Here is a 25,837-nt window from a genome sequence, read left to right as displayed (position 1 = left end):
TCAGTCATCAACATGTTTTTCACTTCTACCAAAACCTTACTGACTTTGGAAAGGGTACTGCGAAATTTAGCTGTAGAGTATGAAGTGATTGATGAGGTTCCAGTGGTTTCATCTCACTGTGGTGAACACCCTTTTATCTGTGATGGAATCACAGTAACAACAACTTCTGTTTCCTTTCTTTTCCACAGCACAGTGCCTATATGCCTACTTTGAGAAGATATTTAAAATTTCTGTCAAGTAAAAGTGCTTTCATTCTGTTTTATCATATGGAAACACATAAATTACTATACTGTAACATACCCTCATAGAAACCTAAAATATTTAAAGGCCAACTAATGCATGTATGGTTTTTGTGCACAGCATTGTGACTTTAACAATTTAAAGTTGGGAACGTGTCACGAGTTTCGTGTGTTTCATTTTGTATTCCGATTTATATTTAAGTCCACTTTGTTATGCTAAGGATTTATTCTATAGTGCCAAGGTTGTTCTTTTTAGCTTTTTGATTATTAGAGTCCCTCTTGTGTTTTTGCCCTCTGTGTGTCTGTGTTTATCTTTGTTGCGAGTTCTTGTGTCTCGCTTCCCTCGTGTTTCATTCTCTTCCCCCTGCCTGTCATGTTTATCGATGTTTCCCCAGTCATGTCTGTGTGTCTGTCTGCATCTATGTGTTTGTGTTCCCGCTACTTCCTGTTTTACTTTTGTAGTCTCCTGTCTGTGTGCACCATGTTTTGCTTTGCTTCTTTTACTTTGAAGGTACCTCGTCTCATGCGTTATGTTTAGCTTTCCATTCTCTGTCTCGTTGTGTGTAATTGGTCCCAGCTGTGTTCACCATCAGTTTCCCGTTCCCTCATCATTGTCTGTGTATTTAAACCCTTTGTTTTCTTCTGTTCAGCTTCGCGATCTCCCTCATGCCCGCCTGTGTGTTCTTTTCATAGTTTTCCAGTTTGGTTTTGTATTGACTCGTGCCAGCAATAAAGCTGAGTTTTTTGAGTTGAAGTTTCATGTCCTGGAGTCTGCATTTGGTCTTCCCTTCCTGCCTGCTGCACACAGATCATAACAGAATGCTAATTTCCTCAATTTGACATCTGTGTAACCTACCGCAATGAAAAATTAATCAGCAGGGGAAATCTATTAAAAGGAAGACTACTAGAAATGGAAGAGAAATAATTTTCAGCACAAGAGAACACAGTGTTGCACTTTGTTTAATACACAGCTTTCTGACTTAAAAATGCTCAGGTTCTTGTGATGTAACCGTCTCCTTTCTGAACTGTGTATGAAAGACAGAGCTGCACCTCTAGTGATCATTATGTTAGGACTGATCATTATGTTTTCATTAAAGTTTATAATGATTGATTTACCTGTAATTTATACACTGTGTTGCCCTTTCTCTCCTTGTGGTCTTCTCTGGAGGTGGCTCGTATATTTGATCCTTCCGTATCTTCTGGGCTCTATAAGACATGCTGTGACTTTAATTCAAGCAACAGTTGACCAATAAAATATTGTTTAATGAAGTGGTTCTTATACTTTTCTTGCTAGGCCCCCCTTTGGTTTTGTTTTCAAACTCCCGTGCAGTTTATTTCGTAAACAAATAAAAGTAAACTGCAATAAATTACAGGTAGCAATAAAATAAACTACTAACTCTTTTATGCTACGCTCATACCTACATGGGTATTTTTTTATAATGCAATATTTATTTGCTTTTAGAACAAAGGGAAACTGTCTTTTACAGCACACCAAAAACAATATATTAGGTTTCTCGAGAACATTACAGTACATGGGTATTTTTGAAAACGCAGCTTTTTCTGTGTTTGGATCTTGCGTCCACACATAAACAGCGTTTCGAATCACTGAAAACTGAGATTTTTTTTTTTCAACTCAGTTTTTGCGTTTGTGGACGAGGAATACGGAGTTCATCACGCAACGTCAAAGCTGTGCGCCAAGTTATTGTTTACATGAGATAAATTTCTACAGTGGTAGATGGCGACAAAATACTGTTAATCTTAATATCTGCAGTTTTTTGTTTTTTTTATACACACACACACACACACACACACACACACACACACACACACACAGTCCCTCTATTTAGAAAGACAGAGGCGTCATGGTGTAATTATTTTACATGTAGTTGCTTTTTTTCCTGTGTAATAATATTCAACATTGCTATCAATACGTTTTTCAAAAAATACCTCTCTGTGCAAAATGGGTTCAAAAACATGAACTACTGTGAGATACTGTTTGTCTGTAATTTGGGCTGGAGGAACAAATTGTGACGGATCAGACTGATATTATTTGTATCTTTACTGTATAAAGAGCGAACATCTCCAAAATGTCAGGAGTAGTTAGTCAAGAAGTAAGAAGTGTTTATAAACTAAAAATCAAGAATGTGGGATACGGACAAACAGTGATTTGGACAGCCCACCGCGTGCTCCTGATGTAGGGGAAACTAATTCTGTCGGGGAGACCTACCTCGGCACTTGTGCAGGTGAAGCTAAAGGCAAGATATGCTTTATCATATTTTCTAGTATTTGACTTGGAAGGAAGTTTGTTTGGAAACATATTTGGCGATGCTTCATCTCTTGCTTTGCGTTTGTGTGGGAGCCCCATCAAAAACCTGTCCATTTTTCATACTGCATCCCCCTTTGCAATGGCTCTGCGCCCCACACTTTGGGAACCTCTGGTTTAATGTGTGATGTTTAATGGTATATTGCATTTCATGGTTTTCAAGTGTTTAGTCTTGCAACACTTTTATGTTACCATATTTTTCGGACCACAAGGCGCACCGGATTATAAGGCGCACTAAGCGAAACAAAACAGTCAGATAAGTCAAATTTTGCTCAACTCATTCTAATTGCTTTCTCCACTTCCATACCATTGATTCATTAATGTTGAATTCTCTCGCAGCTGCATTATTCCCACGTTGTTGCAGTATATTAATGACTAACCTCGTATTGTGGATGGATTATCTCAGTAGTTCTCCTGACTGAAGTTTACAGCATCCTGCCAAGCGATTGCATTTGTGCCCAACCATCGGGAACCCTCACGTAACTTTATCAAGTGGAAAAAAGTTAGCAATTATCCTCCAGCTTCATTGTGGCTACGTCCACACGTACCCGGGTATTTTTGAAAACGCAGATTTTTCTATGCGTTTGCACCATTCGTCCACGTAAACGGCGTTTTCGGTCACTGAAAACGGAGATTTTTGCATTTACGTGTGGACGAGAAAAACTGAGAAAACGCAGCGTCAAAGGTGTGCGCCTTTTTTGACGTCACACTGTGCCGAAAATCTCAGTTTTCAAAAATACCCGTGTACGTGTGGACGTAGCCTGAGTTTATTATGCTAACATAGTTGTGTTGCTAGTGATCATTTGGACTAGCTTGTATATAATGATGTGCTACATGTAGCACATCATTATATACAAGCTAGTCCAACTTCAATAACCCTACAAAAGTCATTGCTGTTTAGTTTTCCGTCTTTATTTATCCTGTTAGTGATAGCAGAGCTGTATGTTTTAATTTTTTTTTTTTTTTTTGTTGAGAGAAGTCTCTCAGTCAGAACATGGTATATTACGTTTAGGTGGAAACTATTCTGTTTTCATGGATGCGTGGATGTTAAACTTAATTGTTGCACCTGTTAAAGCAGCAACACAGATCATTTTATTAAAGATGAAGGAATTCAGACAGTTAACTCTCAGTGATGCCGCAGTGTTCGTTTGACTTTGGGACCTGAAGCAGAGTTTTCTCTCAGATTACTCCAAGGCTCCTGACTACGGTAGCTGTAAAGCTCCAACAATCCATCAAGCGGTATGGCTTCATAGCTTACCAAAGTCGTACTAAAACAGATTCTTGAGTGCCGTGTACCACGGAAAATCTGTTCAAGGTCAGTAAGCACAACCAGAATTCATAAGGCACACTGTCGATTTTTGAGAAAATATAAGAATTTAAAGTGCGCCTTGCACTGCGGAAAATATGGTAGTCTTGACATCAATTGAAACTGAATTTCAATTTTAAATACACTTAGTCATTGAGGGCTAGCAGGAGGGACCATGCGCTTACCTGCTGCTCCTTGGCAGGTAGCTCCATGCCCTCCTGGGTTTTAATTGCACCTTAGAACACATATGCATCAACACTACAATGAGCGGGTGGAGGGAGGTTTGGAGTCTTCTCCCACCCCCATTCTCTGCGGCCTGCTGGAGCGGGGGGGCTAGTAGGAGGAGTTGGCCGTCCGACTGCGGTTTGGGGTGTGGGGCCTCCCTGCTGCTGCGGAGTCGGGGTGGTCTGCCTCTCCCCACCGCAGGGAAAAGGGTAACACCACCTGGGTCTGGGTGCAATTCCCCCCTCCAGGGGCAAGGGTACCTAGACCCGGTTTGTAGAGTACGCTTGGGGAGTGTGATTGTGTGTACAGCGTCTCTTTATGTCTGTCTCCACGTTGGTTGAGTGTGGAGTGAGTGCATATGAGAGCATGAGGGTGGGAATGGATGTTTGTGTCTGTGTGTGCCTGTGTGTCTGTGTCTATATGTCAGGTTGGGTATCAGACGCCACCTCTCTGGGGACACCTCAGGCCCTCCAAGGTTTGGAGGCCTATCTCCACCCACCACCACTTCCCCTGCCGGTGGCGGACTCCCTCAGGTGTCGGTGTGTTGGTGGTTCTTTGTGTCTGGGGGTGGGCGTCCGGGTACACACCGGCTCACTCCTTGGCGGCCGCTTGTCGGGGCCTGGGGCCTGGGGCTCGCTCGGGCCCCTTTGGAGGTGGGGTGCCCCCGGCCTCTCGGCCTAGGGCTCGGTCACTCAGGCGCAGCTGGGGGCCGGCGGAGCTCACGGGCGCGTCACTGCAACCCCCCCTGGCTTCTGCTCCGCGGCTGCTGAGTGAGCCCTCATCTGGGACTCTCCTCAGCTCTTACTGGAACAGTGGCGCGGCTGCCCCTCTGTTGGTCTTCCATGGTCTCTTGTGTTCTGGGGGCCTCTGGATGTCTGGAGTTTTGATCTCCTCCATACCCGCTTCACACCCTGGAGGATGGGGCTGTGGCCCCCCCACACTCCCTAGCAGATCATTACATGGAGAAACCTTTGGAATGCAAGCATGCTGATCCACACAGGTATGCACACATGGGTATTCACAGACGCGGACTAAAGCTTTCTTGGCTGCTGCCTCAAAGCACACTGTGCGCTGTCTATCTTGCGTGCTGCACAATATCGTTTATTACTTAGTAAATACTGATATCTATGACTAGCTAGTTTATTGTGATGGTGCTTTGTTTTCTCTATTATTATGTTGCTCTTTGTTGTTTGCTGTCTCCTCTGTTTGTTTGTTTGTTTGTTTGTTTGTTTTTTCTCCATACAGGTGACCCAGGAGTTTTTTTTTTTTTTTTTTTTGTCTCTCTTCCCCCCCCTTCTCACCGTCTCTTCTCCCCTTGGGTTTTCTTTCTTTCTCTCCCCCTCTCTCTCTCATTCATTCCCCCTGTCCTATTTATTAAAAAAAAAAAAAAAAAAAAAAAAAAAAAAAAAAATGACAAAGGATGAACTGAAGCTCTGCCATCACGTAATGTCGCATACTGCTGTTTCTGATGTCATTTAAAAAAAAAAAAAAAAAAAAAAAAAAAAAAAAAAAAAAAAAAATTGAAACTGAATTACCATAATTAGTAAATTCATAAACCAAAAGCAATGATTACCTTAGGTCAACTTCTTAAAGTTGTAGTTGGATCCTCTGTCAGATTTCCTTGTCCTTCACTATCTGCAAATGAGTCACACAACAGTTCTCTGCATGCCCTCTCAATTTCCCCTATAGTTTCTTCCTCCTTATCAATAAGACAAATCTGAAACTGCTGATTTTTTTTTTTTTTAAGTCACTTTTACATTATCATGGTAGTCTCAACAATGACATCAGCACATGCCCTGGTAGAAAAGTTGTAGATTCCAGAACTTATTGCCGGGATTGCAATTGAGTACAAAAATACATATGCCACAATGAGGATATACACAAATGTTTTAAATGGAGGTCCAAATGCTGTTTCTCGGGTATACCTGAGTTTTGGATCAGAGAGAGCGCTATGTCCAGTCTGAGCCTGGCAACCCCCTCCTCGTCAACAGGGTAGAGTATATTGGTCCCTGAAAGTATTTGTTCTGCAAGCTGAACATTGTCTACTCATTAGAATCTGTTCATTCAGGTACAATACACCATGAGCATTTTACTTACCTTGCATACAAAGACGCCACAGGATGTTAGGTCCTGCTGTTTTGGATGGGCAACAGTTGAACACGTCCATTTGCCAATGGTTGGACATTTTCTCCTAACCAGAGCTGTGTAAAAAAAAACCAAAAAACAACAACAAATACACCAGGTACTGAATGTTATTCAGTGCAGCAGCCTTATGTAATTCACATGTAGAAAAATGACTGCTGTGGTTAACATTAGCCTTTTTTACTTACCTTGTTACATTCCTGCACTTATCCATTTGTGCTTGTGTTGCCCCAAATGGGTCAACAAAGACAACCCGCATCTCTTTTAGATACATTATCTTGAAAAACAAATGGAGATCATGTTAAACCTAGTAATTTCATTTCAAATTCTCATGGTTGTGTGATGTCTTATGTTGTGAAAGCAGTTTCACCCCGGTTCGTTGATTCCTCAGGCCTCCAGAAAGAACACCGGGACTCAGTCAATTCACAACACTTTTATTAATCCACACTCATTGATTACACCTTCTAGAAGGGAGATGTACAGGACCCCGGAATTCCTCTGCAGATCTCAACTCCTTTGTCTGTTAAACAGTTTTGTATATGTGACCCACCCCTTCTAAGCCCTCTGCCAGGTGCCATAAAACTAAGCACTATGTTTACATGTTTGTGTGTGCGAGCATGTGTGTCATGCGTGTGCGCATTCCTGTGTGTAAGTGCATGTGTATACAGTGTTGGGAATGTTACTTTTAAAATGTATTCCATTACAGAATACATGCCCCAAAATGTATTCTGTAACGGAGTAACTGTCAGGTTTCAGTTAACGGACTCAGGCGCAGACCGGGACTCCTTACAGGATTTACAGATTTTATTTACACAACGACACCAGGTGATACTATTTACAAAGTGCTGGAGGGAGGGGAGGGGGGTCCAGGGTTCCGGGGTATGTGAGGGAAAAGACGGGAATCTGACGTCCTCCAAAGGCTCTCTCTCTTCACTCCCCACACTGGGGAAACACCATCCACTCACTCGTCCACGGGATGACAGGCAGGCAGGGAAAGGTCCGGGATAGATCTGTACACAGAGATTATAGTTAGAGGCGAACAGACGGAACGAACTCACAGATCCTTATTTACAATCTACTGAGCGACTGACGCTGATAACTCAACGATCCAGCGACGAGTGACACAGTGCTGCTGTCTTAAATCGGCCTTGTGATTATCCCGATCGGCAGCAGGTGCGTGGGCCAGGGGCGGGAGCCCATAATGAGCATCGCCCCGGCAGGAGAGAGAGAGAGAGAGAGAGAGAGAAAGAGAGAGAAAACATGTTGCCTAATACAGAATCAGCTGGTGAGGCACAGGGACCATGACAGTAACGGAATACGTTACTCAATGACAGTAACGTATTCTGAATACTTTGGATTACTTAATATCATGCTTTTTACAACAACGTGAATGTACTGTTGCTGTGTGATTTATTACTATTACTGAAGGTCCGCGACTTCAAACTGTAGTAAAGGGACCTCTGACTAATACGGCGGGGTCCCTGTCGGCTTGTAGCCGAAAAATAGCTTTACTTTGTTGTGTGGGTCAACTTTTCTTGCGAGCGACAGAGAGAGGCGTTGAAAGGCTGCTCCAACGGAACTTATTGTTTTCGGAGGAAAACACGAACACGGTGTACAGTCGAGTCTTAATAGCTTACTTACAACTGGGCTCGTCAGGCACTCTTCTTGGCTGCAGTGGTTATTATTATATTTACATGCTTCCAGCTGCCGTTTTTCCTCGATGACAACTCGTACCTTTCCACTCCCCTTTTTCTCCCTCCTCGCGCTCACAGACCCACAACGTGTATGGCAGTCCATTCTCCCTGCAGCACGGACTACACTGCCCATGATGCTACATTCTTTAGAGCTATGCTTGTAGCATTCTGCCTGTTAGCTTAGTAATGAAACCTTTCCATTGCCCAAAGGCAGAGGTCATCCATGCTTCTAGCAGGTTATCCACTCCCGAATGCTCATGCATTGTGATGGACAACGTCCTCAGGCCTTCCAGCGCTCGGGTCACAGAGCCATCGGGAGCTGTATTATTTGGAATAAAGGTGCAACACATATCCCCAAACATCGCACAAACACCCCCTTTTCCCCCCAACAACATGTCTAACGCCATCCGATTTTGTACTGCCATTAAAGATGTTGGACCCAACTGCTCAGCAAGCCCTTCAACTGCGTCCCTGGTAAGGTTTGCCAGTCTCAGGACATTATAGTGCACATAATTAATACGATCCACATTCTTGCTAGGAGTTACTGGAAAGAATGCAGAAATTATTGGGTGATTTTCAAACCCTCCAGCAATTTGGTCCACTGACTTAAATTCATTAGGCACACCCCTAGGAACCCCAATGGCATCTATATATGTCGGTGATCCTATTGTAAGGTCAAATGATCCTGGTGACTGTTTGGCCAACACATGGCGTCTCCGCCTGGCTGTCAGATGAGCGGTGCCGGGCTTACCCAGCCGCACCCCCTTTCCACCTATTAAAACGAGAGGTGCACCTAAACGTACCATGGCACAGAGACCAGAAGTCCCACTAGGAATTCTGACATACAATCTGTACCCATCACAATAATAATACAAACCAGCACGTGCCCACAGGCCTATGTCGGTACCGGTGTCTCTTGATGCCTTTCCTCTGGCCAGGTACGTCCAGAGATGGGCAGTAACGCGTTACTGTAATCTGATTACTTTTTTCAGGTAACGAGTAAAGTAAGGGTATTACTATTGCAAAAACGGTAATTAGATTACTGTTACTTTCCCGTAGGAACACTGCGTTACTGAAACCGTGATTTTTTTTTTTTTTTTTTTTTGGCGACAATGTCTCATGACAGTGACGTAAGCGGCTCACTAAAAAGAGCCGGCTCTTTCGGCTCCGAACCGGCTCTTCGGGTTGTTTTGTTGCTTTAATTAATTAATTATTAACAATAATATAAAATTATGCACAAAAGGAATTACTAACGTAAAAAAAAGTGGTTTTATTTATATATGTTTATATATAAATATATGCAGTGGCCCCTAGAGACAAAACACGTACAAACTCCAAAACACATTTCTAGCATGAACTGAACTTCCAAAGCAGAGCTACTAGATCACTTAAATTACACAATTGAAAGCATGTGTGCATTGTTTGTGTGTTTATACACAGGCACTCATATATATTCAAATAATTAAAAAAAAAAGTTCATTTACCTGTTACTACCACACACCAAATCCGGTCGTTGGTACTTGCTGGCTTGTGTAGCCACTAGGTAACAAAAGCTCAACACTGCGCCTAGCATCCTGGAGCACTTCTGTTGTGTTTTGTACGTGTTTTCAGTTTTTCCGTGTTTTGGAGTTTTTCCGTGTTTTGGAGTTTGTACGTGTTTTGGAGTTTGTACGTGCTTCAGAGTTCGTACTTGATTTGAAGTTTGTATGTGCTTTGTCTCTAGGGGCCACCGTAAATATACTTTTATTTATTCACTCCACATAAAATGCAATAAATAAATCATATAATACAAAAATCAACTATTCACATTTCAACTTTTAACTATTTAAATTTTCAGCTTTTTCCTTTTACAAATTGAAAGTGAAAACAACACAAAACACTGCAAACCACAACACAATTAAATATAAATTATAATATGAAAACAAAAAGAACATGCACATTCTCTGTCATATGGACCTGCATGAATAAACTTTCTGAATCCTTTATCACCTGCAACCGAAAATAGCTGTGGATGATTACTATACCTTTCTAATGTGACGTTGTTGTCCCTGGCTCTCTTTCTCTCTCTCTCCCTCTGGCTCTGATCCTGTGCTACTGAGTGTAACTACTGCCCCTCCCCCCTCTGCCCAGCGTAAAGCACAAGGCTGGCGTGCAGAGTGAAGCGGGAAAAAAGTGCGAGAGAGAGGGTGAGAGAAGAAAAAAAAATACAACCCACGTGACGGCTCGCGATAAGGAGCCGGCTCGCGTCGTTCACGTCAAAGAGGCGGCTCTAAGAGCCATTTCGTTCGCGAACGACCCATCACTATTTTTGATGTACTGCAGATTATTTTTATAAAATCCCAGGCCAGGAAAATCACCTTCATGTTTTTCTGTGTTTTATCTTCAGCTACTTTGACACAAAGGCATCTGCTGTGATGCTCACACCTTTGATAAAGTCTTGCGTGTGTCAGCTTCCTTTTAATAGATACAAAAATATGTAAATGTATTGATCTGAATTATAATATTTCTGACTGTCAAAATTTCCCAGATTCAAATCGAATCGAATCTAATTAAATCGAATCGATTCGGGACCTTGTGAATCGGAATTGAATCGATTCTAGAAATCAGTGACGATACCCAGCCCTAATTTTCACCTATAAACATGGACCCTGAGACAGGCGCGCCCATGAGCGCGCACAAACACACAGCCTCAGGCGCGCTCCCGTACACACATACACGTTTTTCCAGCCACGTGGGCACTTCCATCTAGGAGGTTACGCATGGGGACACAACATTTCTAAATGTAATAGAGGTATTATTAAGGCATAACTTGAACTCTTATTTTTTTTAGGGCCCAAACATCTATTTTGGTACCACAATTTGTTAAATTTACAAAATCCAATTTTTGTCAGGTTTTTCTACCTGGTGGGGACACAGCTTTTATGTCTTTTCACAAACCACCACCAGGTGACACTGTTGCACGTTTACAACCCAGAGTAATCAAAGCTGGTATAATGAAAAAGCTTTCAAGTGCTGGTTGGATTTCAGAGAATGGTGTCTGCTACATATTTTCATTTATTGATTTTTATATTGTTTTTGTTATTTTGTCATTACCCCTTGTATTTGTGCACTGGCCTGCTTTCAATAAAAAAAAAAAAAAAAATGTTTCAACTAAAGAGCTTAGCTTCCCAACTTATCTTTCAGATATACAGTATAAAAAGAAATACTGAAATATCAAAATACCACAAGGGGATACAAAATACTGAAGATTTAATATGTATAATGTGCTCATACATTTAACATTCTGCTTCATGTGGTCTACCCTTTTAAAAAAAACAGTGAATGTGAGAAGACATTAAGACAGTTTTAATCACTTTGGTATTTTAGACCCCAGCCTAATCAAGACTACTTCAGTACCACAATTTTGCCTTAATTGTATGATTAATGTGGCCAATATTATCCAAATGTAATCTATCAATATTTTTTATTTATTTTAGATTTTGCAGACCCCTACTCATAATTAGCCTCCCAAATTCAATAATAATTTAAAAAGACACCACTGATCAAAAACAAATTCTCCATCTCATGCTTGCATAAACTCAAAGTATTAATACACTAAACCTAAAGGCACACATGGACTGAAAAGAAAATTTAGTATAAACAAGTATGGTCACATGTTATACTCGCATGGTTATAGAAAGGGTTCACAGACCCTTTAATTCTGTCCACAGCAAATTATATAGCTGCAGTTAAATGTGAGAGAAAACTCCCTGCTCAAACTTAACCTGAACAGCAAAGAAAACAATCTTTTCAATACTAATGTACCATTGCAGTCATGGCTGTGTGTAGATGGGCAGGAAATGGTGGACCCAAAATGCAGACTCACGGAGACGAAAGTGAACCGAAAAAGCAGCTTTATTGCTGAACACAAACTAACTTAACCTGAGAATACAAACTGAGGAAATAGCAGGCAGGATACACGGGCAGAAACACAGCAGGGTGAGGGTACGATGCAACACGGAACTGAGGGAGATGCTGACATAAATACACAGGGGAATAACAAGGAGCGTCAGAACACACGAGGAACACAGCTGATACAAATCACAAAGACGAGGGCAAAGCAAGAGGCACAGAACTTCAAAGTAAAACAGAAAACACACATGTGAAGACAGACTGAGAGACATGGGCTTAACAAAGGGACCTGACTAAACTGGAACAGAGGGAGCCCACAGGCAGGGATGACAGGACACAGAACAGAGGGGTCACAGCATAACACGAGCCCGCAATAATAACAAAGAACACTGGGTCCCCGACCCAGCACCGTGACAATTGCCTGGTTGAAATGAACAATCCTTTTTTTTTTCTCTAAACAGGAGAAAATTTTAACTGTAACTGGAGCTGTTTATGTTCCATTTGTTTGACATTAGCTTGTTTTCACTGACTCTCACTATATAGCATTAATTCGGTTTTTCACGTAAAACTTAACTCCCTCCCAACGTCTCTCTTTCAGTGCTAATGGTGAAGTCTCAATAAATTTGAGACACTGTCTTCCCAGGAACCTTTCCAGAGCTGATGTACTCCATTAGTGTCTTCTCCACAGCCTTTATTTCTGCTTCAGTCCACTTCCTTCTTGTGGTTTGTGATGCCCCTGAATAAAGTAGACAGTAACCGTGTTATTCAAAAAGAAGAGCATCAAGTTGGTGTGTAATCACATGACTCCCCTTATGACCAGATCTGATACTTTGAGTATGTCGACAAGTATAACAAAAGCTATAGGTACATTTGGACTATACTTTGTACTTGTTGGTATTCCTCAAGTACAAGAAAATGCCCATAATGCATTGCATAAAAGCTTCACCTCTGACATTACCTCCACAGCTGCATTTGTGACAGACTGACAAGTTATAGCGTGAATCCATGATATGACTGCAACCTACATCTGGTATCTTTTTCTTGTGCTTAACCTGCAATAGCCCTTATGTTAATGGTAATACTTTAGCAACAGCAGAGTAATCCACAAGTTAGCAACATACCTGAAGATTTTGTCGATGAGAGTGCAGCAGCAGATGAGAGTGCAGCAGCAGATGACGCAGCATCTGTCACACTCGTGTTATCCTCATCTTCACTGTTTGATGCATCACTGTCAACAGCTACGTTCTCTGGGAAACAGCAACCATTTGGAAAAAAAAAAAAAAACATTACGACTGCTCCTAAGCAATGTTAAGAAGTATCACACAATAGGGTATAGGGAGAGGAGGATAGCTGTAGTTAAAGCTCTGTATACGTATTTGTCTGATGGTTGTCAGTCATCCAGATAAAGTTTTCTAGAAACTGCATCAATTGAACTTCTTGTTAGGTTAAAGTGTTTTATTACTCTACCAGAGAGTTTCTTCAGTCTGCAGAAAGTTGGTAGAACACAAATGTACCCACCAGGTGGGTTTCATTTCACACATGACCTGAAAAGGCTTATTACAAATGAGCCCTTTTCAGTCTCCTATTTGAGGCCTCCTACCAATTTTCCTCAGAAAGAAGCTCCTTTCATGAGTAATAAAACATTTGTAGACAGTGTAGAAGAACAGAACTTATCATCCACCGTGCTTACGGACGCACAGTCTTAGCTACTCTACACCAATGGGAGCTCTCATCCCTCATGGGCCATCTGCATAATACTGCATGATTTTTGAAATACTTTGATTTTAAATACACAATTTATTAACACTTTTTTTTTTACCTTGTGGATCAAGATTTCTTCCTTTGAAATCTGACAGCCGTCCTCGTTCCATGGCCATAAGGACTTTGCTTATCTTGGCCAGCTGTAACGTCCCCAGTCGGTAATATTTGCGATGCACTCGAATATCATGGCCAAGGAAGTCTGCCAGATTATCCATTTCATTGTCTTTTAAGTTAAGGATCTTGGACATGGTGGCCATGTGCTTCCTTAATTTAGTAGAGCACAACGCTTCTGGTTGTTTTGCTCCACAGCTCTGCGTGATCTGTCGAACAACATCTGACCCTCTGATGTGAGTAAGTGCTTTCGGTCTCGCAAACATGAAAGGATTTTCATCTAATACTTCAATTTCAGCGAGTGTTCACGAGCAAATCCATTGATGTCATCATATCAGGTGTGAGGAGTATGGGGACTTTTCTTCCACGTTTGCCTTTTACGGAGCCCCGCAGGGGACATGGGAGAAAAAAAATTAAGACTGACTTTTGCGAGATCTCGCTTTTGCGAGATCTCGCAAAAGTTTTAGCCGCAATCCTCGCGTTAGCTTCGAGCTAACAGGAGGTCGAGACCTACTACAGCCAGGAGGAACACCGCTTTCCCGGCACATCGTGCCTCGACCTCCCGGTCGGCTTCGAGCCGGCGTCCGAAGAATGCGGCTAAAACTTTTGCGAGATCTCGCAAAAAAAAAAAAAAAAAATCTGACACCATTTTCAACTTGCCATTTTTCTGTCCTTGGAGCACCAGTCGCCCTGTCTCACGCATCTTCTGTCTGATATAATCATGTTTAGTGACATCATGCCAATGCTTATTGAAAAGATGCTCCCCAAATTTCAGTATGCAACTCTGTGCGGACAACATTTGTTATCTCATCATCATGCATGACTTGTACCAATTTCCAAAATTGTACATTGGGACTGGCTCTGCATATTTACATGGAGCCTGGACTGTAGATGTTCCTGGCCTTAAAGCTTTGACCTTCCTGCTGAGATGACATCTCTGCATGTGCCTCCATAGTGACCTTCTCTTGAAGCAACCCTGACAATTAATACAGTGCAAGTAATCACTGGCTTTCACAGGTACACTAGATTGTTGACGAGGTATCAGCGTTCCTCGTCCTTTTTTAATCACCTCATTGTGGGCACGGTTCCCTTGATTTCTTAATAAACTCAACTGTATTTTCTGCTCTTTAGACCCTACTTGGAAAGCCATTGCTTTTGCCACTTCTGGTTTATCTTTGTGTTTTGATTGCAAATGGCGTGCCATCTTGCTGAAAGGTTTACAGCAAAACTTACAGTAGAACTTTTTGTTGTACAATCAGCCACCATGTTTCTTCTTCCTTAGTGTCATAACCGTCACGTCAGAACAATCAGGTGAAGAGGACTCTCTGGTGTCATCAAATGAAGCAGATGTGTTTGTCTTCTGCAGCATTTGAATTTGAGGAATTGCATTGAGTTAGGGTACACCTTCTCTTCAGTTGTCGGACATCTTCCTGAGTTACCTGAAGTAGTTTTCCGTGCTTTTTTTCTTCTTACTTTTGTGTCGTATGATACTTTCTGCAGAACTGTCACTTTCTTCAGCAGTTTGAGGAGCATATTCTTCCTCATTGATGTCAGGACTTGATATAGATAGGCATCCAAGCATTTGTCTGGTAAGCTAAAAAAAGAAAGAAAGAAAATAGTTACATTTTTCCACTCACACAAGCATTTAAAGACCAGAGGTAGTACAGTAGTAGTTGTAACAGCTGTACTGGTATTGACAGTGGTATTAATACCATTTACCGTACCACACATGTCACAACTTAATTTGAACTAGTCATATTAAGTAATCTTTCCTCTGCTGCATCACATTTACCAAACAACCCTGGGTGGCTTTGTCTGGATATGCTGTCATTACCCAAAGACTGTCAATACAGCTGTGGTGTCACACTCATTAACAGTCACTTAGTGTTAGCTTAGAGATTACATTGTCCCAGATGTTTAAAACTAACCTGTTTCTAGGAAATTGCTGAACTTCGTTTTCTTTTTGTATATATACACTAATGTTTATAGAAATTGATTTTCTTTATTTAAATATATGATATAATTTTTTACCTGGACCAATAACCTTTGAAGAACATTGTTTTATGATTGTAAGGTAGAATAATATCTACTCATCTACTGTGTTCCAGGTAAACTGAAGATTTTAGTAGTGCATTGCATTTTAGGATTGTCAGGGGATGAGACTGACAAATGCTTAATTAGTAGGCGACAAAAGCATGACAGTCAGTTGTTGAGCTCCTTTTGTCAAATTCAAAGAAATAATTTTTAGTCATAGCGCATAAACAATAAAATGGGCATTTTGGAACCACCTCACAAGAAATAATGATCCAAACGATCCTATCACAATGAAGAATCCTGTTGCCTCACTACACAAAAGAGACTTTAAAATGTGTCACAGATAAAATATAAGTAGGCTTAAAAATAACATGTATCACCTTTTATGAGAACATACAGAATATACAGTTGATTCATTTTAAGTCATTATGTACTTTAAGCTATTCCTTAAAATCTTTTATTGCAAACTAAATGCAATCATACATTACTACCTATGCAAATGCAATGCTAATTGAATTTAAACTGCTGTTATTACTGTAGCTGTAACACCTTGAAAACCTTTGAACTTGAAGCACTAAAACCTCTGAACTTCAGACACTAGAAAAGACATTAAACATCAGTGTCCCTGACAATATTGATAAATGAGAAACCCCTTGTCTCAAGCTTACAGTCGTTCTATCAAGGCTTGCTCTTAATCCAAGAAGGTGACATGATTGTACAGGATAGTTATTGTAATTTTTTTTTCACAACACTTAGTTGTTAGTTTTAAATTTGACTGTTACCATCTATTCACTTTGTGCTCTGTGCACAAGAATCTGAGATCTGTTGTGGAGTTATACGAATAAACTTACAATAACACTGTCTGTCCTTCTGAGCTCAGGTACACTTGTATCCATGTCAGAATCAGCTGAAGTGGGTTTAATGATAATGGTACTGTTGCTGTCACTGGACAACTGCTGTTCCATCTGAAAAGTAAATAGAAAAAGATACAAATAACAATTACAGATTAATATAAATTCCAGAATAATTATTGCTACAACACAGATTTGTAAATGTGTTAATGCATTTTTGCAGCAGTTGCTCTAGCAATATCACAGTTGTCAATTTCAGATAAGATGGGTCACAGTTTTGATTTGGCCAGCAAAATATAAACTCTAAACAAGGGTTTGTTTGTTTTTGTCATTGTGAAAGGCTCACACTTTCCGGCAGGGTGGAAAGACCTTTCTGAGTATTACACTGTTTAGCATGTTGAGTTATCATAAAACTACTTTCTCCTTGTGCTTCTGCACTGTACATAAAGCACCATTCTTAACCGCACACTTTATTATCAGCAGTCTGACAAGCTGTCACCACAATACACTACTATGTTCACCTTCCTCAACCTAAGCAAGTGAAGCAATAAAATCATACTGTAGCGTATGAAAATCATCTTCTGTGTGACTCAGTGTAGCACATCTAAGCTATACTACTGCAAGATGTAATATACCTAAATCAATAAGTACACATATCAGACAACCTCCTCTCCTTCAGCTCAAACCACTGCAGTGTATTTATTTTCTTTGTTAGAACCTGGAAAAAGTCTTACAAAGCTAAGACAGACACTGCAGCTGAAGCCAGAAATAATCTTTACCATGACAGAAAAAAAAAAAAAAAAAAGGAAATATTTCAGCATTACACCATTTTGTCTAAAGTACATTATTAGAAGATGTAGTAAAACTCAGCCACAGGGGGGTGGGAGTACAGACTCTAGGGACTATATAATTGGTAAAGGGAGAGAGCTGGAAGTCATGATGGAAAGAAGGAAGGTAGATTAATTGTGTGTGCAGGAGCCCAGGTGCAAGGGAAGCAAAGCCAGGAGCATTGGAGGTGGATTCAAGCTGTTCTACCAGGGTGTTCATAGGAAGAGAAATGGAGTACGGGTAATCCTGAAGGAAGAGTATGTGAATAGTGTGGTAGAGCTGAAGAGAGAGGCTATGTTGAATGTTGTCAGTGTGTATGTCCCACAGGTTGGATGTCAGGTAGACGAGAAAGGAGTTCTGGAGTGAGTGAGATGAAGTAGTAGAGAGTTTTACTAGGAATGAGAGACTGGTGATTAGAGTAGATTTCAATGGACATGTAGTTGAAGAAAACAGAGGTGATGAGGAGTTATTGGTTAGGTATTGTGTTAAGGATAGAAATGCAGAAGGACAAATGTTGGTGGATTTTGCCAAAAGAATCGAAGTGGCTGTGGTTAACTCATACTTCAAGAAGAGGGAGGAACATATTGTGATGTATGAGAGTGAAGATAGGTGCACACAAGTGTGCAGAAGGTGCATAAGAGACTGTAAGGTGGTGTCAGGGGAGAATGTAGCTAAGCGGCATCATATGGCAGTCTGTAGGATGAAGTTGGACGTAACGACAAAGAAGCAAGTGAAGGCAGAGGCAAAAATTAAATGGTGGAAAATGAGGAAGGAAGTCAGTTGTTCATGACGGAGCTGAGACAGGCGTTGGGCAGTATAGAAGAGTTACCAGATGACTGGGAAAGTACAGCTGAAGTGGGAGGGCAACGGCCAAGAAAGCGCTTGGGGTATCCTCTAGACAGAGAAAAGATGACAGGAAACCTGATGGTATTGTGAAGTACAGGAAAATGTCCAAATGAAGAGGTTAGCAAAGAAAAAGTGTGATAGTCAGAGAGATTAAGGAAGTAGACATGAGCATTGGGAGTACAGCCAAGAGAGAGGTGGCAAAGAAGAAAAAGGCTTATAGTGAGTTGTATGTGAGGATCGAAGGAAGGACTTGTACTGATTGGCTAGACAGAGATCGAGCTGGAAAGGATGCGCAGCAGGTTAGGCTGATTAAAGACAGAAATGGAGATGTGCTAACAAGTCAAGAGCGTGTGACAGCAGGATGTTAGGGATAGAGTGAGATGGAGGCAGATGATCCGCTGTGGCGACCCCTAAAAGGAGGATCCAAAAGTAGTAGTAGTACAACTGACCTTCGTATTGAGGCTACAGTGTAGAAACAAGGTCCTCTCCCTCTGGTCGTTTAACTTTTTACTATGTGCCCTCTCGTAGCGTTGCTCACATACACTATGTCTCCTGAGTTTCTGGAGGATAGGCAAGCAACGACTTTGAACCTGCAAACAAAGAAATAAATCAAAACCCTTGTTTTATTGTTTTTTGGTTTATTAGATAGTAGTGGAGAGACAAGACAGAACAAAGAGGGAATGACAAACAGAAAAAAGCCTAGGTACGAAAAGAAGCCTTACTGCTGAGACAAGGCCTAATCATACCTTGTATTTAAACAACTGTATTACAATGAATGATTTGTTTTTAACGTTGTCCTCAAACATTTTAATGTGGCTGACATTTGTAATTTTTTTAAATTAAAATTAAGAAAAAACATAAAAATCAAGGCCACAATTTGATTCCACTTAGCTCTCACATCACAAGATGTACATATCTTGACATAAATAAAATATATGGACCCAATCATGAAAACAAATACTAAGAATATTTATCACATCAGAAATCATGAATATGTATCTGCAGTGCATAAACTAATTTACTACCTTTTATATTGAGGTCCAAACTGGAGGAGTTTGCCTACTTAATCCTTCTACCAATTTAACCGTCTAAACACACTGCAGTCCAACCTTTGCTTTAAGCTGAATGAACTGTACATATTACACATCAAACTATCCCAGAATGTTTATTTTCAACGGCAAAAACATAATGTGTGCATGTGATATTTTCAGCAATCATTCTTAGTCATTCTAGCATGATGTACACTGAATGAATAGTGAAAATTTCAATATTAATGGATTATTAATTGCAATATTGGCTTGACAGCTGTATAATGTGTAGATGAGAACTCAAACAACCCTAAACTGCTCCTTAAATAATAATGTAAAGTGAATATGTCAGCGTTAACAATGTGCAATGTCTATCACAGCTGTTTAAGTGCACAGCTGGTTTACTGGTCCATTTTAAGAACCAAAGAAAGATGACATATCCTACCTCTTTCTTGTGTGCAGGGTTAAAGGCATCTGTCCCATCAGCAACTGCAAAATTAAAAATTTTGACTTGGTTCAAGATGAACTAACAATAGCAAGTTGAGACTGTCTTTGAGCAATGTGTTTAATTTACAATATATTGAGTTTTGCCTTAAAATAGCCTAAACACTTGAAAGGCTGAATTTATTGGAAAAGAATAGTTGTTGCACAACCTCTACTTACACCAAATTTATTTCTAACAAAAAAAAAATATTTCATGTTATTTACCTAAAGTGACAGCAGAGTATCTGCTGAAGACACATCTGAATTGTAGCTTTTCATTTCTCTGGTGATTTGCTGTTCTACCTCAATGAGAATTATAACTGCATTTATTTGATATATTCAGGTTTGGAACCAATTGTACAATTTGCAATTTAAAAATGACAGAAGCCAATTTACAGTTTTACCAACAATGAAGGAAAAAAGCAAAATGTAGGGTAATACAGAGCTTTGTTACCTGTGCATTCAGCACTGCCATTGGTAGATGCAAAGCTTGGGCCATCCTCCTATCAGCACAAGTGAAACAGTTAGTCAAACTTTAAGGATCTACATAATCAAATTTCACTGTATTTCAGTGAGCTCCAGTTGTACAATTTGGCAGTATATTGATGTATGTTACTTTGTCATGGTGGTTATCATTACCCACAACATTTCCTAATATTTTCCTGTCTGTGACATCTTTATGAAAGTACAGTCATTGCCAATATACAGTCAAGTGACAAAGCTACTAACTTAAATTCTGATGTATGATTAAAGCAGTACAATGACAGGGGGGAAACAGGACGGAGGGCTCAAAACAAACCAAACAAAGAGCCAGAAACAAAAAAAAAAAAAAAGTGCAAACACCGGAGCCCGGAAAGCAACATAAAACACAGGCTCACGACAGGCGCAGGCGGCCAGGAAAAACAGTTCACACAAAGGTCAGGGGGCCGGCCCGGAGGCTGACGGCCCAAGAGCCCAGAACACAGTTCAGGGGGCCGGGCAGGCGGGAGGCACCGGCGGCGACATAGTTCAGGGGGCCGTCCATGACGGCAACGACGTCCAGTCATCGGCCTGGAAAGCGGCCGAACAGGACAAGCAGGCCGGACAGGACGTGCAGGACGAGCAGGCCGGACAGGACGTGCAGGACGAGCAGGCCGGACAGGACGTGCAGGACGAGCAGGCCGGACAGCATGGGGACCTCAGGCGCAAACGAAGCTAGACGGAGCGAGGCTGGCGCTGCAGGCGACGGCTTGGGAGCCGCTGAGGCTGGCGCTGCAGGCGACGGCTTGGGAGCCGCTGAGGCTGGCGCTGCAGGCGACGGCTTGGGAGCCGCTGAGGCTGGCGCTGCAGGCGACGGCTTGGGAGCCGCTGAGGCTGGCGCTGCAGGCGACGGCTTGGGAGCCGCTGAGGCTGGCGCTGCAGGCGACGGCTTGGGAGCCGCTGAGGCTGGCGCTGCAGGCGACGGCTTGGGAGCCGTCCCTCGGACCCTCCAGCGGAGACAGAAGGCTGAACGGGCCACTCAGACCCTCTAGCGGAGACTCAAGACGGCTGGAGCGGTTCTCCAGAACCCCCAGCGGGACCAACAGATGAAGGCCGGACGGACCCCTCGGACCCTCCAGCAAGACCAGGTTGCAGAACAGATGACTGGAAAACTAAACAATCCAAAGAAGCAACTTTGCTAACAGTCTCTGTATTAGCTGGCTCAGGTGAAACAGATTCCTCAGAGTGAAACACAATGTTACTCACAGTGGGTGCGATGTCAGAATGTCCAGAGTCAGAATGCTCAAATGGAGCGTGCAATAAACAGTCACCGTCTCCCCTGAGAGGAGTTTGTTCAACGGTTCTGGAGTGGCGGCGGCCTGAACGCAGTTTCCTTTGGGATGAGGGAAGAAGAACCGGTGGAGAAAAAGAGACCTCCTCCTCATCCTCAGACCACATAGCCGCCAGGAAAAAGGCAGGCGAACGAGAACCCGGCTGTTGTGGGGAGGGAGAGGAAGTCCGTGGCAATGTTGAGACAGGGGGAGAGTGTGTGTTGTCCTGGGGCAGCGGTGGGGAAGATGTAGTGAGTGAGAAAGCAAGCTCACCAGCCTTGACTTGCTCTCTCCAGGCAGTAATGGTGCCATCCAACTTAGTGTCCTTAGCAAACTGAGAAAGCTGAGGGTTATGACGAATGGTGGCATCTACTGCACTTAGCCCGACTGCCATAGTCCGTATATCCTGTGACTGGGCAATGCGGTCGAGCAGACTCACCATCCGCATCATCTCGCCGTTGAACTCCGAGGAAAAAGAGTCTGCAGGGTCCATGTTCTGGTTGCGATCTTCTGTTATGTGACGGCTGTGTGCAGGCAGGAAAAGGACCCAAGGTGCAGACTCCAGAGACAAACGTAAACTGAAACAGCTTTAATGCTGAACTCAAACAGAACAAAAGTAAGAATCCAAATAACTTATACAGGCAGACAAAACACACAGCAACATAAACGGTAGAACGCGACACAGAGAAACACAGGGCTTAAATACACAGAGGGAGCAATCAGGGAATGGGTAACAGGAGGGAAACACAGCTGGGGCAAATCAGGCCTAACGAGACAAGGGGAAGCGAAACCAGATACATTAACCTCAGACAAGGACCTTCAAAATAAAACAGGAAACATGACACAGACTGAACTAAAGACACAGACTCGCACGCACTGCAACAGAGGGAACAGAGACGTGGGACCAGGGCAGACACAGACACTGACTGGACACGGGGATATAGCAACTAAGGATACACAGAGATGCGAACTAGACAAGGGGATACAGGTGACAGGGGAGACAGAGCAACTAGAGAGGACAGAGACATAAACCATAAGACAGAACTCAAAGAAACCAAAGACTAGAAAGTATAAATAATATAATAAACTCAAAAACCCTGGGTCAACGACCCAGGCATCCTAACAGATTCAGGTGTGTTGACCCAAGTTGAGATCTAAAACCTGCAGGACACCGGCCCTTGAGGCCTGGAATTGCCCACCCCTGATCTACAGTCACGTAAGTCTAATGACTGTAAAAAAAAACAAAAACAAAAAAACCCTCGACCTTAACATATGTATTTCAAATTTAAAAATGTAGTTGTCCTCTGCTGCCCCTTCTACCGCTTCCGTAGCTGCCGCCATTGTTGGAAAGTGAATTGACTGGGCCGCACTATAAATTCTGGGATAGACTGGACCACGAAAGATACACCCGACCCATCCTTCAAATCCAGGGAAATGAAGGATGCATTTGGAGAAGCCCTCGAATTGGGAGTCTGGCTGTGACGTAATTGGCCTTCAAATGTGGCTTAGGAATTGGGACATAAGGTCTTTATGTATGTGTTGTTGTGTTGGGACTATGATATAAGACATGTAGCATCAGTTCATCCAAAAGAGAGAATGAGTATATCAAAGTTGTCTGTGTCTCTGTCCAGTGATAAGCTGAAAGTTTCTCTCCAGAAGGTCTTCCAAAGCTACTCTGCAGAATGTTATTGAAATGGACTGTAGAAGCACAAGAGAGCCATCACATATAATCATCACTGGCCTTTTGTTTGTCCTACTTCTATACATCCTATAATCTCTTTTTGAAAAGCCTGAAGAAAATATGTCACAGACACAGTAGTGTGGTCACATGTCACATATGTTGCAACTGGTAGTGGTGATGATCCCTTGAATGGATTTCTCACGATGACTTCACAGACATAGTGCGGAGTAACAGAAGAATTATCTTTACAGATAATTCTTGCTGTCGCATCAAAGGAAACAATGACTTCTTTGCACCTCTAGTAAAAGACTGAAAGAGTGTTTATCCCCTTAGGATGCAGGAGCACGCTTTGAATGACTTCATTTGGAAATCCTTGCTGTCTGTCTATGAATACTTGGCCATCTCATTTGAATGAGGTCTTTTTTTTTTTTGTTCTGTGTGACCATGAAATATTTTAAAGGACATCTTTTGATGGCGCCTCATCCCGACACTCTGCTTCTTGTTCTGGGATTTTATGTTCTGGGATTTTAGGATGAGAATCCAGGTAAAGACTTTGTGGTAATTTGGGTTCCAGTTTTTCCACTATGACATTTCTGGACTCTCCACGCACCGCATCTTGTTTTCAGTTCTTTTGTGTTGTGGCACATCTCACCTCCTGGGAAAACACTTCAGGGTTTTTTCATTGTTTCCCATAGTCACTGGACAATCCTGAATACGGCAATATGCCGTACAAGAAAATACAGGTGCCTTAGTCCTTGACTGACTGGTTTTGATGCTCTGCCTCTTAAATACCAAAATGCAAAAGGGGTGTACTGACTTTATGCCAGTGGCTATAACATTAGTCCACTGCAGACCTTGGAAAAGCCTCCCTTTCTGTGTTTTTTTGCCATTCTTTCTGATCAATGACAAAAAAACCCCAAAATGGTTGCTGTGGCAAAGAGCATTTGAAAAAAAATCCTCTTCGGCATTACTGTCAGCACTACTATTGGTCGATGAATTTGTATTCCACTCCATCAGTGTGTGGCTGTTTCAGTTCAGCAGAAACATTTTGGACATTGCCATTGTCCTCACTGGCCTCCAAAACATCCTTTAAATAACAGTAGATTTGGCAAATAAACATAGTTTGTAACTAGAGACACTGTGTTCATAGAGGGAAAGTCATTTAAAATCCAACCTGTTTGAGGGAATACAGAGTCATTCTCTTCCTTTGAAGGTGGAGACATGTTCAAGTTGCCAGTGTGAGTGTGAAATAATTAACAACTTAAGAGCATGCTTTGGTAAAACAAGAACAAATTGTTTAAATTATTTAACATAGCATAGCACCTACTGTATAGTACAAATATAATAGATATTTAAATTACAATTTTTATGGATTTCTTTGGTGCTGTTCTCACACGAGCAAGTTCATTCTCACCACAGTTAATGCAGTTATCAAAACAGTTAAGGCATATTTCATAAGTTATGCTCACAAAATACAAAGTAAAGTAAAATTATTAAAAGCTTTCGGTCAAAACTGGAAAGTCAGTCACTGATTTGTCTCAGTGAATGGTGAATAAAAACCCTTTTACTATAGTTTTAAGACTTTTAAACCAAACGATTTCATACTCTAACTCAAAGCTGTCTGAATTTGGAAAGAGTACTTCAAAAATGTATGCCTAATGTAGAGTAAAAACTGCTATTAAATATCACATATTTATTTGAAAACTACAAAAGATGACATGTAGGCTTTTTGTGTAACTGGTGGTGCCATGACATGCATTTGTGACACAAGAGTATGTATATCTCAGGAATTCATGGAAACATGGAGGCCTGAGCTAAAATTGTTTGTTATGATTGTTGACAATTGGTTGGTACATAGTCTGCAAAAAGACAAATTCTAAACTCTTGGAAACTAGTTTCTTCAGCACCACACTGTTATGATGGGTGAGCTGGCTGTATATGAAAATAGTCTTCTGCAGTAGTGAGAGAATGCAAGTAGTGCAATTTCACACCCACAAATATAGAACATAGACACAATTTAGATTTGTTTGATACAAGATTTCAATACTAGGCAGTGCTAAAAGTATTGCTGGTTGACATAATTTACATTTTCTCAAAATTTTTGAAATCTGTAAAATGTGTAACTCCCAAACAGAAAAAAAATTGCTTTGATGAAACAGAAGTGTTGAAATACAACAAAAGAATAATCGCACTTTTTGTCAGGGTATGGCTATGTGGTAGGCAGGATGTAGGATCCAAGCGCAAGACACTCAACAGAGAAATAAACTCAAAGAGGCTGCTTTATAGCAGTTGAATAATTTTCACAAAAATAAACTTAAAACTAAAAACTCTGTAATACCGTGACTGGGAAACCTGGAAACTAGGGACAGAAATCTCAGGGAACACAGAAGGAGAAACACACAGCATGGTGAGGGGACAACGTGAAACTGACAGAGAGAAACACAGAGTTAAAATAAACTGAGGGAAATGAGACACATGAGGGGAGCACAGCTGGGAGCAATCAACATGATGACACCAGGGTGAAGCAAAACTAGACACACTAACATCAGACAAGGGACTGTCAAAGTAAAACAGGAAGAATAACACAGATGTGGACTTGACACT

At 41.6% G+C, this 25,837-nt stretch overlaps 1 long non-coding RNA gene across 1 annotated transcript; it reads right to left on the bottom strand.

The window, feature by feature from the left end:
- Positions 1-389: 389 nt before the first annotated feature.
- LOC143412813 (uncharacterized) lies at positions 390-6,927 on the bottom strand. The gene is made up of 5 exons (XR_013093347.1): positions 6,424-6,927; positions 6,191-6,294; positions 6,019-6,102; positions 5,667-5,728; positions 390-1,445 (listed from the first exon to the last, which is right to left on the bottom strand). It is a non-coding gene; the product is annotated as an uncharacterized LOC143412813 (long non-coding RNA).
- Between the last annotated feature and the right edge of the window lie 18,910 nt (positions 6,928-25,837).

Source organism: Maylandia zebra, linkage group LG15, assembly GCF_041146795.1.
Source record: "Maylandia zebra isolate NMK-2024a linkage group LG15, Mzebra_GT3a, whole genome shotgun sequence".
In the NCBI taxonomy this organism is placed as follows: Eukaryota; Metazoa; Chordata; class Actinopteri; order Cichliformes; family Cichlidae; genus Maylandia; species Maylandia zebra.
This window is presented reverse-complemented; position numbering and strand designations above follow the sequence as displayed.